This window comes from Chanodichthys erythropterus, chromosome 17, assembly GCF_024489055.1.
Source record: "Chanodichthys erythropterus isolate Z2021 chromosome 17, ASM2448905v1, whole genome shotgun sequence".
In the NCBI taxonomy this organism is placed as follows: domain Eukaryota; kingdom Metazoa; phylum Chordata; class Actinopteri; order Cypriniformes; family Xenocyprididae; genus Chanodichthys; species Chanodichthys erythropterus.
Window position 1 is genome coordinate 15,451,453 of NC_090237.1, and position 19,994 is coordinate 15,471,446.

Consider the following 19,994-nt stretch of genomic DNA (forward strand, 5'->3'; position numbering starts at 1 on the left):
GCGCGAAACAAGTCGATTGAAAATATAATTTCAGTCAATTAGATGCTTCGCGCCTTTATCAGAATTGGCCAGGTTTTGTTGTGCAGACCTGGCAACTAAACAGTAGAGGATAGTTATTAAAAATGTATTAATAGCAAATGATCAAATATCTAAAAATATAAATAACTTTTCTTGTGATAATGTTGATAGTTTAAGCCATAATAACTGAAACTGAGATATAAACTATAACTTTTTTCTAGCTTTTATAAGTTTTAGCTTATTACTCAATCAGTAAGGCCCTTATGCCTTATAAAATTAAATTTCAAAATGAAAATTTCCTGATAATTTACTCACCCCCATGTCATCCAAGATGTTCATGTCTTTCTTCAGTCGAAAAGAAATTAAGGTTTTTGATGAAAACATTCCAGGATTATTCTCCTTAAAGATGCTAAAGAGGATCTTTTCGTCGACTGAGAAACCAAAGACTGTTACTGAGTTTTTGAAATGAGCGCATGCGTAATAATTTCGAGGGAACGCCTCCCAAAACTTGTGCACGAGTATTGGAACACGAGTGTTTGTTTACCACCGGCATTCGCTGTGTCGTGTTCGTGGATTCATTATGTCGGACTCACCGCAGGTAACTCATAATCTGCAGTTGTTACTCCTGTCTCCTGACAAAAACATTGCATGCGGCGCCTGTGGAGTGTGGAAAGTTACTGGAGCACGCAGCCGCGCTCGTCTCTCACAAGGAACGTCATGGCAGTGATTGACTAGCCAGAGGGCCAATCCGCGCACGTCTCTCACAAGGAACGTCACGGCAGTGATTGACAAGCCAGAGGGCCAATTCGATTGGCTGATGTTTTTAAGGCCCTACCTCATGAACAGATGATGTATATTAATGTTATTCCTTTCAGTGCACCTAATAGTCTTTTATCAGTTAGTAAAGATAGTTTCAAGTAATATTGCAAAAATGTATAAAGCAAAACATCCTCTTTAGCACCTTTAAAGTGGATTTCAATGGAGCCCAAACGGTTGAAGGTCAAAATTTTAGTTTCAGTGCAGCTTCAAAGCTTTCTACGCGATCCCAGACGAGGAATAAGAGTCTTATCTAAAGAAACCATCACTAATTTTCTAAAAAATAATTAAAAATTTTATACATTTTAACCATAAATGCTCCTCTTCTTCTCTATTAGAATTCCGGCACTGTAGACACTGCTAAGTGTATCACTGCCCTCCACAGGTCAAAGTTTGAACTAAATTGTCATAGACAATATGCTAGTGCAAGTAACAATTAGTTCAAACTTTGAACTGTGGAGGGCAGTAATACACTTAGCAGTGTCTACACTGCCGGAATTCTAATAGAGAAGAATAAGAAGAGAGCTAGTTCAAGATGAGCATTTATGGTTAAAATGTTTAAATTCTTTTTAGAAAATGGTTTCTCTAGATAAGACCCTTATTCCTCGTCTGGGATCGTGTAGAACGCTTTGAAGCTGCACTGAAACTAATTTTGACCTTCAACCGTTTGGAGGCCATTGAAGTCACCTATAAGGAGAAAAATCAGAATGTTTTCATCAAAAACCTTGATTTCTTTTCGATTGAAGAAAGAAAGACATGGATATCTTGGATGACATGGGGGTGAGTACATTTTCAGGAAATTTTCATTTGAAAGTGAACTAATCCTTTAAGGACAACAATGTTAAATCTTTAATGTCCTGGTTTAACCCCAGGTATCTTGTCATTATGGCTTCTTTCTTTGACCTGTGATTTGTGGGCTAATCTGATCTATTAGATATTTGTTTTCTTCGATAGACATGCCCTCTAGCAGCAGCATCCTGAAATTAGATTGAACAAATGCAGCATTGATGCATTTGTTCAATTACAGAAAGTCGGTCAGGTCAGCTACTGTTAGAGATCCTTATGGGAGAGAATGGTTTCTATAGCAAACTCCAGACTTAGAAGTATCTTAGATCGGTTACGTTAGATGAGTGCAATTTTAAACCTCTACATATATTGTGTACAATTAAAATGTGATATGAAAACAATTTCGGCAAATACCTTTCAGTTTAGGTATTCAGTTTAGATCTTGGTGGCAGAATTAACAAAAATGACTCTCTGATTAGCATTTTAAAACCTAGTTATTAAACTTATTAAATGCTTAAAGCATACTTACCCCACATAGTGATGAACCTGAAGTAGTTGTCTCCATCTGTGTTAACATCCTCTAATTACACAAGCTGTAAAGCCGCCTTTTTACCTTCTTCCTTTGTGTTTGGCACCTGCGATCTTTCAGATGTGGAGCGGTCGGACCTTCCCCTGATTAATGGGCCTGATTGGCAATAGAGGAGACTGACAAACGATTGGAGGGTTTCATTCCTTTAAAAATCCAAGTCATTATTGGAGAGCAGTGAATCTCTGCAATCTAATAATGCTCTCAGTGTTCTTTTCAAGCTTTTAAACTAATTCGTGATTGATCACTAATTATCGGTGAGGGAGTCTCTCGAGACAGCACTTTCCAGCTCTGAACATTTGTTCCTATCTTAAAACAGTTTGAAAGGAGCTATAACTTCCAAATGGTTGACTCTGCTCCCTGGTGGAGAGTCAATAGACCGCCTTGAGACGTTTGAGTGAACATTGATGTTCTTTGCCAATATGCAATATTGCCTCTCGACAGAATAAAACACCTGGAACTGGCCGTCTGGTTTTGATGGGACCGTAGTCGGCAATCAGCAGTGCTGCTGATCTTATTGAACTCCTTATTGGGTATTTGTATAGTGCTCCCCACACGCTCTTTAGCAGCCAGAAGTCGGTTGACAAATCCACATTCTGTAATTGCGTGACCATTGATTTCAGTTCCAGTCAAAAAGAGAGAAAAAAGGGAAGTGCCGCCTTAAAGACAAGACATATATTAGTGTAATGCCGATGGCAAAGGCACGTATATGTCGAGTGAAAGGAGCACACACACATACACGCGCGCACACACAAGAGGGTGTAAAGACACTGAGCCCTGGCTCTTCCGCAGACGTCTCACCGGAATAACGTTTGCTTTTCTGTGTTGATATTATAGTCTTTGCTTGTTCACTTTGCATTCAGAGACAGAATAAGTGAGTTTTGTAGCTTGTTGTTTGTGTTGTCACAGAATGTGGAAATGAAGAGGTCTGAATCTTTCAAGAGAAACTTCTGTTTCTACAAATTTTGGACAGATGATTAATATTTATTCTAACCAGAACATTTCAGGTAAGATATAATTTTTTTATGTTCGTATTTAGGCTATACTATAGACTTTTTTGTTAAGGAAACAGGGTATTATTGAGCAAATAAAGGAAAAACTTTCATCTAAAAGACAAAAGAAAAATGTATTTTTGTTGCATTCACACATCCTAATATATGGGCCTTGGGTCTTTGTGTTTAAAAATTAAGAAAAAAAAAAAAAAAACATTTAAAATATGTCTAAATGCCTTAGGGAATGAAACAAACTGCAAAATGCAGCCTACTACAACACGACTCAAGCTGTCTGACTGAAATTAAGTCCTCAGGAACTTCCATTTATTTCCAAAAGGAGGCAATAGAGCTTCATATGGTGCGACGCAAGCTGCCGGTCCATTGCTTCAAGCAGCAACAGTGTAAGACCCGTGAGTTTTCTACTTTTTCTTGTTGTTAAGCCCTTTTATTTCAAGGCCTGCACAAAGGCATGCACACAAAAGGTCCATTGTGAGGTTGTGCAGGTGTTTCTAGTCTGTTAAGAAGAGAACGGTAAAGAAATTTTGCAGTGAATTTGCTGTTTTATAGTTTACACTGATAACCTATTATAATAATAATAAAAAAAATGTTATAAATATTTAAAAAATCACAACAAATGTTCCAAGTTTTCAATAGCAAAGGTGTCAAATACTGCCATCTGCTGTCTCTGTTTTGTTTTAAATGAGCAGCCTGGTTTCATTATATATTTGTAGCAGAAAGAATACGCAAATATGTAAAGTGTGATATACATATCATTTGTTTGCTTGTAGAACAAATGACCTGCACCGTAGCTGCTGCTGTTTGCACGCTTGAGGTTAGTAGCTTTAATAATGCACACAACTGGGAGAGATTTTGGTCTGATTTACTTACAAGAATAAATGAAAATAGTCCACACATTATTTGTTGAGATTTAGTCGTTTTAAATGCGTCCTCTTTTTTTAAATTATTATTTTGAAGAGGAAACACAGATAACCACATGCAATTCAGCAGGCAGCATCTGGCTTTGAAACTCAGATTTAAACCACATTCTTATTTGTTTTTCACTTCGGAAAGTCATAGGGTCAGTGTAGTGGCTTGCCGGTCATTGCTGCTGTGTTATGGTAAGGCGTGACCCGAGAAAGGCAGTAAATGTACTGCCTTTGTTCTTGATGTAGTTCTTATGTACAGACAATGTGAGGTGTTTGTCTGGCTGAAGTGGTCATTAAAGCTGACAAATAGGACTAGGGGCTAAGAGCCACTGGCTGAACCCACGCTAGGGTCTCTTAAAGCTTAATTGGCATTATTTTGGCTTTGAAGGGTCATAGGCTTAAACCTTTTATTGTGGCCACCGTAATGACAATCTTCCTCCCCCACTTCTGCACCTCACTGTTTTGTTCTTGCCCAGTCAGACAACCACCTTCACCTCAGCACGAGTGCTCTTTTTACCTCCTTTTTTCCCATAACCTTTGACCTTATAGACTGATCTGCAATCATCTAGAGCAGTCATCCCCTGTTTAATTCTCTTTCTAGTAGTCACTCTGACACCTGCCAAAACTAATCGGGCGATTTGTTTACACCAAACATTGACGCTTTGTGTAAACTGTTTCAATAATATTAGCTAATTAATTTAATATTAAAATGAACTTGTCTTAATAAACCATTTAGGTTACTTTTTTTCAGGAATGCTCTAAATTTGCGAGGTACGTTATGATGTTGTGAGAAAGTTATTGAACACTAAGGGTAAAGCTCTGCATCAGGGGTTTTCAAACTTTTTCTTGTTTTAGAGCCAAGAAGCAATGGACCTTCTTAAATTATGAAGATTGTCATGATCAATTTATACAGTGTGAGGATAAATAGCGAATATTTATATTTTTTGTTAAAAAATTAAATAATTGCTATTTATGTATTTATTGTGTACTGTAAACCCCAATGAGTTGGGCTGACTCAAAAAATTTGAGGTAATCAGTTACATCACATTTTTTGAGTTATGAGTTAGTTCCCAATTTTAAGTAAGGAGAACTGCCAAGTTTTGAGTTTGTAGTACTTATGCATGTTAATTGCTCCTAACTTGAAGTACTGAGTTAGCTAACTCATACATTTTAACAGCAATTAACATTTAAAAAACTTTTTTTTAATGTTGAGTTCTTGCAAATCAAATGAATTATTTACTTCACTGTAAACCCTAATAACCAAATGTAAACCCTACTTGTCACCATGATGGTAATTCTCCAAAAATCCACATGAACAGAAACTCTTCTATTTGCACAAAAAAACATTATATAACACTTCATTTTAGCATTTACTCTCCCTTTCGAGTGCCATGGGCAAAGCATGCTGGGAAATGGAAATCCTAGCCCAGTTTCAGTTAATTTAAAGGATTAGTTCACTTTCAAATAAAATTTTCCTGATAATTTACTCACCCCCATGTCATCCAAGATGTTCATGTCTTTCTTTCTTCAGTTGAAAAGAAATTAAGGTTTTTGATGAAAACATTCCAGGATTATTCTCCTTATAGTGGACTTCATTGGAGCCCAAATGGTTGAAGGTCAAAATTACAGTTTCAGTGCAGCTTCAAAGCGCTTTAAACGATACCAGACGAGGAATAAGGGTCTTATCTAGCGAAACGATCGGTCATTTTCGAAAAAAATGTAAATGTATATGCTTTATATAAACAAATGATCGCCTGCATGTGCTTCTGCCAAAACCGCACTTTCGTATTCTTCTAAAAGCTTACTCTGTATGTCCTACGCCTTCCCTATTCTACTTATGGAAAAAACAGAACTGGTGCTGCATTCGTTCCGTAAGTAGAATAGGGAAGGTGTAGGATAGTAATTTTGACCTTCAACCGTCTGGAGGCCATTGAAGTCCACTATAAGGAGAAAAATCCTGGAATGTTTTTATCAAAAACTTTAATTTCTTTTCGATTGAAGAAAGAAAGACATGAACATCTTGGATGACATGGGGATGAGCAAATTATCAGGAATATTTTATTTGAAAGTGAACTAATCCTTTAAGTTAGTCTAAATGAACAGAAATGGGTTCATACAACTCAAAAAAATTGAAACAGTGCAGTTTACTTGAAATATATCAGTTCCGTGAACTTGAAAGAAAAAGAAAGTTCTAAATACTCATAACCGTTAATTTAACTGAACTAATTTGTTTAATTTAAGTTTGTCCTACTCAAACCAATTAAGTATTTTGAGCGTTAGGGTTTACAGTATACTAAAGCTAAAGAAATAAAATATTATCTGCAAGATATTATCTGCATTGCAGGAAACAAATATTTTTAATTCAATTCAGAATTACTTGTATAGCACGTTTTACATTGCAAAATTTACACTTTGCCCCAGACCGTCTTGTTGCAACCCTTTTGAAAACCCCTTTTCTAGATAAAATGAATAGAAACCATTTGAGGTAAGACGTTAACTTGGCATTTGTTTGGTGCCTACAGGGACATGGTATGATGGACAGGTATTAAGAGGGGAGGGAAATACAGAGAACAGGGTAGGGTTCTCATTGTAGGGTGGCAATCAGGAAAAGACAGAAAGTGAGAGTGTGTGAAAGTGGAGAGAGCTAGAGGGAGGCTGAGAGAATGTCTCAAAGGACTAATGTCCTCATTGTACAACCTGGTTTGAATGCAGACAGATTCTCTGAGAAATTAGGGCAGGAGAGAGAATCGCCGGAGCGCAGCAGAAACACCCTGCACAGAGAAACTCACACTTTTCTGATATAATATATATGGTGTCAAAAAACAATTCATTACTTAATTTGTATTAGACTACATTTAGATTTTAGCAGTAATTTCAGCAGATGAATGTTTCAGTCAGCCTTTTATTTGTTTGTTTTGATGAATTAAAAATGAGAAACACCTTTGATTTGTTTTGTAATGTTCTCTGAATAGAAGCTTGTTCCAGCAGAATCACGTTTTCTAGAATGAGTCTGTTTGCTCTTCAGTCTTATCAGCTCAGCGTGTGTTTGTGAGAGCTGGAGAATACGAGCAGTGATTCCATGGGTCGTGTGTGTTTTTGTCTGCAATAGATAGAGCGGTATGTGATAAGTATGCATGTATGTGTGAAAACAGCAGTGGTTTGTTTTGCTACACTTGGTGAACAAAAGTTTAATCCGGCTGATCATTGAAATGGCAAATAGGTCTGCATGTAGGCTGAGACAAGGCGCTTATCAGAGTTATCCAGACAGCGGCACACAGATAGAAGCATGAAAACAGACGTGCACACACTGAAAAACACCATTGAAGGCGTGTCTCATTCTTCCCTTGGGTGGATATGCATATGAAACGGCATACTGTAAATGATAACAGTGTTGGTGGATGACATAGGGAACAGTTATCTATAATACATTTGTTGAGTTCATATTTTGTGTTCTTGTTATTTATTTTGTGGCGTTTTAGTGTTTTTATTGTAACTTAACATAGTTTGCATAACTTCACATAGCATAATTACACACAACTTATAATTCAGTCCTTTTGGTTATGTACAAGAAGCCGGTAATTGACACAAATATAATCTCTGTTAGGTTGAACAAATCTTGTATCATCCTAAGTTATTGTTTAGTTAATTATATTATACAATTTATTACATGGCTACTTGGCAAATAAATGAATACACAGACCTAAAATATTGATGACAGTTACTTTATCAGCATGTGTTAAAAAAAAAATAAAAAAAAAAAGTTGCAGTGTGTTACAAGAAATATGAAACTAGCACAGTGTAGGAGACTGGTTGCCCACAGTCAAATATACAGGTTAGTGGCCATTAAAAAAATGCAGAAAGCTTTTTGACTAATCAGAATTAAGTATTCTAGATAATAGTGTATAATACACTCTAAAAAATGGGTTAAAAACAACCCAAGTTGGGTTGAAAATGGACAAACCTAGCGATTGGGTTGTTTTAGCCCAGCAGTTGGGTTAAATGTTTGCCCAACCTGCTGGGTAGTTTTACTTAACTCAACTATTGTTTAACAATTACAGTATTGCTTACTTAAAATGAACCCAAAATATCTTGAAAATTAACATTTATTAATATGTTTAATAAATGAACATTTTAATTTCATTTTAGATTCATTTTAAGTCAGCCATATAGTCATTTTCAAACAATAGTTGGGTTAAATAAAACTACTCAGCAGGTTGGGCAAACATTTAACCCAACAGTTGGGTTAAAACAACCCAATCGCTGGGTTTGTCCATTTTCAACCCAACTTGGGTTGTTTTTAACCCAGCATTTTTTAGTGTATGATGTTATTATTGTATTAAGTAGCATAATAGTTAAATAAGTATGATTAAAGTATATACACTACCATTCAAACGTTTGTGGTAATTAAGGTTTTTTTTTTTTTTTTTTTTTTTTTTTAATTTAAAAATTTTATTCAGCATTTTATTCAGATTAAATTGATTAAAAGTGACAGTAAAGACAACTTTGATAATGAGACATTTTTCTTGAGCAGTAAATCAGGATGATTTCTGAAGGATCATGTGACACAGGAATACATTAGTTTAAAATATATTTCAATAGAAAACAGTTATTTTAAGTTTTAATATTACTATTTAATGACCATTTAATTGAAAACCTAAATTTTTGATCAAATAAATGCAGCCTTTAAACATAAGAGACTTCCTCCAGAAATATAAAAAAAAATAATGAAAAATCTTACTGATCCCAAACTTTTGAATGGTATTGAATAAAGAAATAATTTAAGACCTGTTTAAGTTTCAATAGAGGTCACGGGGTTGACTAAGGGAGGCGTGTCAGCTGTGATTTTTGAGAACTTGAGAGCATTAAAATAAGAGGGTATTTCGCAACTTACTTAACCAGTTGAACGCTTTTGCTCAGGTGTTTTTTTACCTCACACATTCCTATTCTTAGTAGAAACCGCACTTTGTTGGGAAAGCCAGTCATTTTGGGATGCCCCTGGGGCAGGTGAAGGGTCAGGGGGTTAGTTAGGTGCCATTCTCCCAGCAGTGGTTTCACTGGGAACTGGGAGCCTCCTATTTGTGGTACAGACCTCTTGCCATTTAGCCACCTGCCTCCAATAAAGAAAAGCAAGCGGCCGGTAAAATTCAGCGTTTGCCTCAGGCAGCTGGACGTGTTATTGATCCAGTGGGGGGAGGCTCTCTTGCTCCTCTACTTCTGATGGAGGCTGGACTTTGGTCTGAGCCGCATTCCTGGGTTCTGTTCAGCTTGGAGGCAGAAGGGAGGGAGGATGTCGAGGGGAGGAGGGACTGGAAATCACTTGTCATGTGCCTATAAAAGTGTGCCTTTCGTTTCAGAGCATGCTCACTGAGGCACGCACGGCTCCCACAAAATCCAGCCCCCAAATTTGAACTGGAGGGAGGGCAAGTTACGGCGCTGACTCTTGTGTTATACTCTTCTGCGTCTGTTTGGCTCCCACCCTCCGTGGCTCCCTCTGCACCTATGGCTCTACGGTTGAAGGTGGATTACACTGGAAAAGATGGACAGCATTGACAGGAAGCCTTATAAGATGGGTGCGTGCACTTTTTCTTAGTTGTAGTTTTTTTTGCCCCTGTACATTTTTTTTCTTAAGTAAGGAAAACTTCATCAGAAAGATAAAAAAGTGGTCTGCATAGAAATGTGAGAAAAAATGAGGTCAAAGAAACTTTCCAGTTTGAAGTGTTGTTGAGCTCAAATGGAAAGAATGGACTTGTTTGCTTCAGCAGCCATTAAAGTATAAGAAAAGGTCAGGAGGGATGTTTACCTACTGTTTACATGCTGGCAAAAAGGCGTTAGGAGTCTTGTACTTGTGTAATAATGTGGGAAGACACGTGGACACATTCTGAGAACTCCTGCATTGACACAGAGCTCAGAGTTTTACATAACAGTTCGAAGTGTCTCATAACCACTTCATGTGTGGCTGCTCTGATTCAGGGTGAATGTCTGTCTGAGATGTGATGGCAGGGCGGAAGGGATTTGTCTCGACTGTGGCCACGTGGGTACGATGAAAAAAGGCAGACTTCATAAAGTGCTAAACACATGGTTGTTTTTCTGAATTCTTTCTGAAGCTTCTGGACTTTCTGTAGTCGTGTGAATTTTAAAAAGATTTTTGTGTGTTCTTGGGGGCACAAGCTGTTGTCAGATGTTGGGATTTCTTAGCACTAACATATTCTTGTGTGCTATAAAAATTCTGTGTTTTTAGCAGTTATTTTGTGGAGGTTTGAAAGGTAGACGTGTTTTGAAACAACTAACATAAACTAGCATTAACGAAGATTAATAAATATTGTAACAAATGTATTGCTCACTGCTTAGTTCATGGTAGTTAAAACATTAACTATAAGGTAAAGTGTAAAGTGTTATCTGAAATCACCAGTATGTGTTATTTTAAAATGTCAGATCAGGAAGTTGACGTTATTTTCAAGGCCTCTGGCTAAGACAATATATGTTTAGTTTGAAATCGAGAAGCTAGGTCTAAATTGTGTACTGAACAACATCAAGACGCTTGACACATTTGACACAACAGTATTGCCGTCCACTTGGAGGTCTCTATAGTTTTTCTGCATTTGAAAACTTTAAACCTACCTTTTAGAGTAGTACGCTATGTAGATTGTGTCATTTGTTCTGTGAAACAGAAGTTCTTCAGAAGTGTCAGACTTATTCCTTTGTAGGTATTTTCATAGTATATGTGGTCATACTAGTAAGAGCATTATTAACAATATTTCATTTTTGAGTACACACTATTTACATTACAACACAGCATCAGACTATATTTGGTATTATTCATTCCATTTATTAATCATGATATTTTTTAATTTCTGAAAAGACAAGTTAAGCTGTTTTTCGCCCTCTCTTATTTTATTGTTCAGAGGGGAAACCATGAACAGTCCATGAAATCATTTTCCCTCTCAGCTGTTGGGCAGTTCCCTTCTCCAGCAGAAGATGTAGAGATGAGCTGTGTTTTCCAACATAGCCTGTTTGTTTTTTTCATAAAGGCTCACCAGACATAACAATCACTCCCATACTTTAATACTGGGAATTCACATCTGGGAAGTGCTGCTTGGCAACAAATAGCAGTATGAAAATCCCATAACCCACTAATATGGTTTCTTTTCATTGCACCCTTTGGCACTGTTTCTAAGTAACTGTTACACAATATTACATATGAAAAGCGTGTTTGCACTCTAAATCATTGACTCTTAGGTACTTATTCTAACACTTAGATAATTACACACATTCATCACTTTAAAAAAAAAATCATAAACTTAAGGAAGAGTGTCATTTTATGGACCCAAACACTCTTGGTTAGTGGTCAGTTATTATGTTTGCTTTAAATGAAAGCAAATATGTCTTACGAGAAAACCGAGGGCACTAGGGTTGGGCCGACAAATGATGCCATCGTCCATCACCGATGGCTGACATCACGAAATTGAGCCGACATTGTGATTCCCCTCCAACAAATGTGACCTAATGTTGTTCCTGATCACAATACAAATTATATTCAAAACAGTTCAATGAACACAATTTAAACAGTAAAGATTTGATTGTTCAAAAAACGGCAAACGAATTATAGGCTACTAGATGTTTTCCACAAACTAAACCACTGATATTCAAATGGCGGGCCATGTCTCCATCCGGATTGCTAGACAGAACAGTAGCACCATTTTTCTAGTCGAAGTGAGCAGTGCGTCAAAACGGTGGTGCTGATCACACCACAAGCACTCAGGATCGTGCCTGTTCTCTCTTTTGCCACATTAACGGTGCATGTCCACTTGTGCGGAGCAAAATGAGCATTTTTAATTCATTCCATTGGAAGTAGGGCTGGGCGATGTATCGAATGCTTTTGTCACGCGCATTTCTTCAGTAAAGCCGGTTCCCTGATTGCCGCTAAATCGCCATCACCTGCTTTCAAATGAAGCGGCATTTAATAGACAGAGCCGTAGTTCACTGATAAGACACGCAATATCGCGTTCAATATCGACGGCGATACATATCGATATTGAACGCGATATTGCGTGTCTTATCAGTGAACTACGGCTCTGTCTATTAAATGCCGCTTCATTTGAAAGCAGGTGATGGCGATTTAGCGGTAATCAGGGAACCGGCTTTACTGAAGAAATGCGCGTGACAAAAGCATTCGATACATCGCCCAGCCCTAATTGGAAGTTGAGGTTAACGCAAACGTGAAACCCCCCGCCTCAATGTCATCGTCCAACGTGATGTTTCACTGTAGACATCGTCTGATGCCAATTTGGTAGACATCGACCAACCCTAGTGGGCACGTTTCCATTGGAAATCACTTTTTTTTTTTTTTACTTTCCCCATCACAGTATATACTTTAAATTTTAAAATTCACTTCTAGCTAACCAGAAACATTTAGTAAATTGATTAATTTGCTGGAGATCCTTGAACCGTTCATGATAATAGATGCAGACAGCTCAAGATGATTTTAAAAGGTTAACCCACTAAAATTAAAAACTCAAGTTTAATTGCTGTCTTAAATCTAAGGGTGTGTTTACTCTTGTAGTTCGGTTCTCTTGGTTGTTTTGGTCCAGATCAAAAAAGAAAATGATACATTTAGTCCTGGTTCACTTAATGTTCACACTGTCATTTTTAAGACTGAACCTAAAGATACAAATAAAAAATAAAAAAGCAACGGAACTTAACGAGCATCCAAAACAGCACTGTGTTCTGGGCTAAATGTGCTCGTAGTATGCTCGTACATATGATGGTATTTTGACCGGCTGAGAACTCGTGAAGAGAATGTTTCTAACACCTGTACCAAACTGTAATGGACAACCCCTATGATGAGAAAAAACAGGCATACTTCAGCATTCTGTCCTTTTTGGAGTGTTTTTGGTTCGTTTAAATGTCTTTGGTCCGTGTTGCATTCATATTTCAGACGAACCACACCCACCTTTTCAGGTGTCTCGGTCCACTTGTTTGGTGCACGCAAGAGTTTTGATGGCAGCGTTCACACTTAATCAAATGAACCGCACTAACAGAGCAATCACACCAGAGTTGGTTTTAATCGAACCAAACATGCCAAGTGTGAACACACCCTATGTGGTGCCAAAATGACAGCCTGATTGCAACCTTTCAACCACCAACCAATGAATTACTTAAACTTAATTAATTTAAAATGTATGTTTAGATAAATTATTGCGTTAAACTGAAGGAAACAAAGATATTATGTGCATGTGCCTCTCTAGAAATCTTGTAGCCAGACTGAACCAAGGAAGGGTTCTCAGGTCAATGGTTGTGGCCCAAAAGTTTAGTCTGAATTTGTGAAATTATTTCTGGCAAGAAGATGACAACATGAACAGATTGCATGACATACTTTCATCCTTAAAAAACATGAACAAAATTATGTAATGTGAAAGAAAATATGTCACAGACTATTACAGAGTTCACTTGCAATGAGGATAAATATATTTGTCCTGTGATTTATTATATGCTCAGATATTATTATTTTTTATTATTCATAATAATTTATATGATTCATATTTATTGTGTTTATATTAAGGGTAATTTAATTGTTTGATTTTTAAAGACATTTTTGTGTACTTTTGTGTGAGTGGAGGGGAAAAAAACTTTGTTTCTGTATTGAGTCAAGTAGGAACATTTAAAAACTGCTAATTTAGGCAATGATGATGTGCAGTAGTGGAGGCTCCCTTTAACTGGTTTTTCGCATAGGACGGAGGGATATAAAGATGTCACCGCTTTTAGGAACTCAGTGCATGTGTCCTGAAATGTTAATCTTAAGTAGTATTTACTGTAGCATAATAGCTTTGTTGCAAACAAGGTTGCAGGACGACCTCAACCTGTTGTTATGATGTCTTAGCTCACTCTGCTTTGGGCCAAAGTACATTGAATGTGTCAGATCTTTTGTTTGGTCTGGCAGACACACGTCATTGCTCACGCAACATTATCATACTGACATCAGCTGTGTGTTTTGAGTATGGGGTGAGAGAGTTCAGTTGTTAACACGACGCTAAAAGCATACAACAGAAGACCACTGAGCCTTGAAGGAAAGCAGTCATTTTCCTATTTTTAAGAATGTCCTGAGCATTATATGAGGTGTTTCCTTTCCCACAATTGCAGGACTCTGTGGTTACCCTTGGAAGCAATATTATTCCTGAACTCTTTGTTTTCTCAGTTATCTTACCTGTCCCTGTGATGGATTTGAAGGCTGAGTGTAAAATGAGATCAGCTGATAAAAGTAGCATATGCTGTAGTGGAAGCCGGTATTGTTCACATGTGAGTTTCTGTAAGGTTTATGAGCAGCAACTGGCAGAGATATTGCTATTGATATTTGAATTTGGGTGTTATTTTAAATGTTTCACGTCTTTGCTGTAAGTTCAAATGTTGCAACAAATATTAGCCACTAACTGCTAGTCTCGTGTAGCCAGACCTTCAAGAGTTCACACAAAAATAAAAATTCTGTCATTAATTACTCACCCTCATGTCGTTACAAAGCTTTCGTTCATCTCCGGAACACAAATGAAGATCTTTTAAATGAAATCTGAAAGCTTTCTGTCCCTTCATTGACAGGCTATGCAACTACCACTTTCAAGCCCCACTTTATTTTCAAAATATTAATCTCCAACGCATGTTCACGAGAGCACCAAGACTCATGTGTTGTGTTGATGCAAGAGCAGACACTGCATGAACGAGCATTGGAGATTACCATTTTGTAAATAAAGTGGTAATGGTTTTTTTGCGCAAACCAAAAAAGCACTTGCGTCGCTTTGTAAAATTGGATTTTTGCATTAGGATTTGCATTAGGATATTTTATTCAGCAAGAATGCATGAAATTGATAAAAAGTGACAGTAAAGACTTTTCCATTGTTACAAAAGGTTTCTATTTCAAATAAAAGCTGATCTTTTGAGCTTTCTATTAATCAAAGAATGCTGAAAAATGTATCACAGTTTCCTCAAAAATATTAAGGTGCACAACTTTGAACTGCCATTGATAATAAGACATTTTCTTGAACGCAAAATTTATTTCATATACAAGCAAAATGTACTATTTAATGGATAATTGAAATATACCCAAATGAATTAGAACTGTTGCTCTTGCGACTGGTTAGGACAAAATCTCAGATTTAAATGTTGCATGTCTCTTCACTGCTTTGTGCCTGGTGCCTGTAGAACTCAAGTCCAAACTACTCAGCACTTAAACTGAGTATGTATTGTTGTCATCATTTTTGAAACTGATTATGCCAAGTTTCTGTTTTTTCACCTCTGTTTACTCATCAGTAGCAGCAGTAAACGCGGTCATGGAGTCCGCTGGGCTTTTGCACAAGTGGAGTTTGCCATTAGTCAGGTTAACAGCTCCCATGGTTCTCCTTCTTTCTTTCCATCTCGATCTCTCCCTCTCCCTCTCCATGGGGTGTTCGGAGTGCCAGATACTCACAGGTTGCCATTTTATGGGACTCTGCAGAACCAGATTTATGGGAATGATAAAAGCTGTGTAGAGCAATAATGACATGGGCAGCTGCTCTGAGCCTTGCTCACGTCTTGTACTGCTGCATCCCCAGTCCTCTGCAAACTCAGAGAGAAAGACAAATAAAACTGTATAAATGATGTCCTGTGGAAGACATTAAACAATATGATCCCCTTACATGTGTGGTGCCTATTAGTCTGCTGTCACAATGAAGAGCTTTGTGGAAATGTGCTTATATCTAATGCTCTTGGCCTCTTATAGTGTGGTATTTTTTGGTCATGTACAGAAGTAATCCATGCTTGTAAAAGCCTGTCTCCTAGTCTGCGATAACATCAGTCATTCATCACTATAAAATAAGAATGAACAAAAAGCTGATGGGACTTGGCCAGTGAGAGAAAGAGGGGTAGCGGCCGCCACCGTCATTAATGGCCTGACAGAAGTAGAGATTGATACCGCTTTGTGTTGTGTAATGGTCCAGCAGACTACCAATGATAAAAACAGATCATAAATCTACACCTATCTGCTTGGTACAACAATTTTATGTGTGCTGTCTCGCATTTATTGGATTCATTTGGAACATATTCCATGACCCTTGGTAGTGGCTGAAGAATATGGGTTTTTCAGTGGCCAATGCCATTGCTTATCTCTTGAGAGCAGGCTAAAATGACAAATATTTTTTGAAGAAATTGAATCCTTATTTTACACAATATTTACTTGTTTATTTACTTGCTTTTTTACTTTTATCTGTAGAAAGCTTGAAATTTCTCATTTTTAATGAAACAATTCAAAATTAAAACAGATACTCCCTGATTATGTAATCCATATGAAAGTTGCATTTCTCTCCAAAGGCATGTCCGGAGATGAGTCAGCATGTGTGTGTGTGTTCTTGTATATATGGTTTATGAGGACAGAAATTTGTACAATAACATGGGTACACTTCCTGTGTCCTCGTAAACCTAATGGTTTAAAAAACAAACAGTGTTTTTTTTTAATTCAAAAAATGCAGACAGTTTCCTGTGATGGGTAGGTTTAGGTGTAGGAGTTGTCAAAGTCCCTTTAAGACAAGTCATTTCACTCGGCGGCCATCTTTGAAATGCCTCTCAGGCATCCTGGGCATCCATACAGCTCCTATCTCTTTGAATGGGGAAACATCAAATTCTCCAAAGCTGTTTGCCAGGGTTTCTATTAAATTTCATATTTGAAATCACCAATGAATTCTGACAACAACTGTCTCATACATTTTTCTCCAAATGCTCGAATCATGACAAAAAACTGTATATACTTTAGAGTAGTCAATGTGCTGCTTGTATAGTAGTACAGATTTACTGTCCTCTAATAATAACTCAACATACAGCCATTATTGTCTAAATAACTGACAACAAAAGTGAGTAAACCCTAAGTGAACATGTCAAAACTGTGACCAAAGTGTCAATATTTTGTGTGAGCACCACTGTCACAGAGCTGCTGGATGTTAGACACATGGCGCTTCTTTCCACTTGAGGATGCCCCACAGGTGCTCAATAGGGTTCAGGTCTGGAGACATACTTGGCCACTCCATCACCTTCAGCTTCCTCAACAAGACAGTTGTCATCTTGGTGGTGTGTTTGAGGTCGTTATCATGTTGGAAAACTGCCGTTCAGCGCAGTTTCTGAAAGGATGGCATTATGTTCTGCTTTAGAATGTCACAGTACATGTTGGAATCCATGTTTCCCTCAATGAAGTGCAGTTCCCCAGTCCCAGCAGCAATCATGCAGCCCTAGACCATGATGTTACCACCACCATGATTGACTGTAGGCAAGACACAATTTTCTTGGTACTTCTCACCAGGGCGTCGCCAGACATGCTGGACACCATCTGAGTCAAACAAGTTTATCTTAATCTCATCAGACCACAGGACATGGTTCCAGTAATTCATGCTCTTGAACAGGTTGTCTTCAGCAAACTGTTTGCGGGCTTTCTTGTAAGCCAGCTTCAGAAGAGGCTTCCTTCTGGGATGACGGCCATGCAAACCGACTTTTTGCAGTGTGGTGTATGGTCTGAGCACTGACAAGCTGACTTTCCGCTTCTGCAACCTCTAAAGCAATGCTAGCAGCACTTATGCGTCTGTTTTTTGAAGCCAGCTTCTGCACCTGATGCACAGCACGAGGACTCAACTTCTTTGATCGACCCGTGCGAGGCTTGTTCCGAGTGGAACCCATCTTGGAAAACCTCTGTATGACCCTGGCCAATGTACTGTAACTCAGTTTCAGGGTGTTACCGTAAAGAAATCTTCAGAGAGTTCTTTGCCATGAGGTGCCATGTTGAACATCCAGTGGTCAGTATGAGAGAATTGTACTCAAAGCACCAAATTTTAACTGCTCTAAAACAAGATATGCAAATTTGTATTGTCCCATCAAGCAGACAAACACATGAACATGATGAATAGGGCATGTGGCTTTGCATGGTTAAAAGATGTATAGCTGTTATCACTTAGGGTGTACTTACTTTTGTTGCCAGCTATTTAGACAATAATGGCTGTATGTTAAGTTATTTTCAGAGGACAGTAAATCTATACTGCTATACAAGCAGCACATTGACTACTCTAAAATATATACAAGTTTCATTTCTATAGTATTATCCCTTGAGAAGATATACTAAAATAGTTACTGAAATGTGAGGGGTGTACTCACTTTTGTGAGATACTGTACGTATACAAGTATGTGTGTATGCTCTTTTTTTAAACCCCTGCTTTAAAAGATACTTGGAAAAAATACTTGAAAAAAAAAAAAGAAATAAAAAACATTCCTTTTAAAGCGGAACTCGGTAAGATTTGCGAATTTCCCCCTACGGGTTCCTTCAGTGAATCACTGTTGTAAATACTCCAAGCACAGCTCTGGACTACAACGACTACAACGCTCACTCACCAGCGCAGTAGTTTTGCAAATACAGTACAAGAAATCTCGATGGAGGTGTGTAATTTTCGAAATTTGTCTTATAAAGTCATAATATATACGTTGTTTTTGAATTATCATAAAGCATTTTGTCACTCTCGCGTGAACGTGAACATGAGGCAAGATTGTGTCGGGTCGGCGCAGCTCAACTTGCAAGTGCTGTTTTCTGGTGTAGACGTGCCAGAGGGGGTTAGTGCTCACCTCAAACACACCACTACAAGTCAATTAACCATCGTAAGGATTTAGAAAACTATCTATGAAGGTAAAAAAAGTTATTTAGTTCTGCTTTAAATCATTTAACTGATATTAATTGGTCAAAATTCTTACTAACGGTTAAACGGTCAACATGAACATCTCTCATATCAACATGAATACATTTTAACCGACTACATTCAGGATGCTTTAATAACAAACATTTTTTTTTTTTTTTTTTTAATTTCTGGATATCTTTGACTCATAATGACCTGCATAGTAAATTTTTGAAGGATATTTTACTCACACACTTACTTTAAGCCATCATGAATCATTTTGGTTGTCACAAGGGTCCACATCAATTTGTTCTGTGTGTATTTACTCCTGTTCTGCTTTGCTGACAGCAGTGTTTCTCTGTCCGCAGCTGGAGAGGAGAAGAACAAGTATGGGGCCCTTTGTTGCCATGCTGAGAGAGACTGATCGGGTCAGTGCAACTGTTGTCATTTCTCCCCCCCCCATTGTATATCCCCCAGCAACACCCCAGCTAGACCCATCAGATCAACCCTGAAGAATGGGGTCAATTTTGGGTTTGCTGGCAGATTAGCTGCTCAGCCAATAAATGATCTGTGAGGATGAATACCTGGCCAAATAGCAGTTATAACCTTCTTTCAAACCCCTTTCAGAGCTACAGCTAGTTCCAGATGGGAACATTTACCTGCACAAACAGTGAGTGCACTAAGGTCAAGTTCAAGCATGACTTGTTTTCACATGGAATTTTTATATTCATAAAAGAACATTTTAAATGACAGCATTCCCTGTCGTGCTTTTTAAGCTTGTAAACCTTTCAAAAAGAATTGCTAAAAAAGCATAATGCCCAAAGAACCAACCATATTTGAAAAAGAACAAAAGAACGTAATTTGTGCCTTTTTGTCCAAAAAAAAAAAAACTCGCCTGAGATTTTAACTTTGTGGTGGGCACACTTTGCCTCCTGTTCAGTCACACTCTTGTGTCTTCCCATCCCTCTTTCCATTCCATCATTTTGCCAGAGGATTCATATGCTAATAGGGTTCAGGAGATGAGGTGGTTCTCACGTTCAACTTGAAACTCATGCTTTTGTGTGCCTAAAGCACAAGCTGCAGAACAGAAGCTAGAAGTGAAATTAAAATCTGCTGAATGCCCCAGCAGGACTGGGAGGGTAGTGAAGGGGAGGGCGGGGGTGGTCCAGCAGCTGCTGATATTGGATAAATGTGAGATGCCCACTGTAGC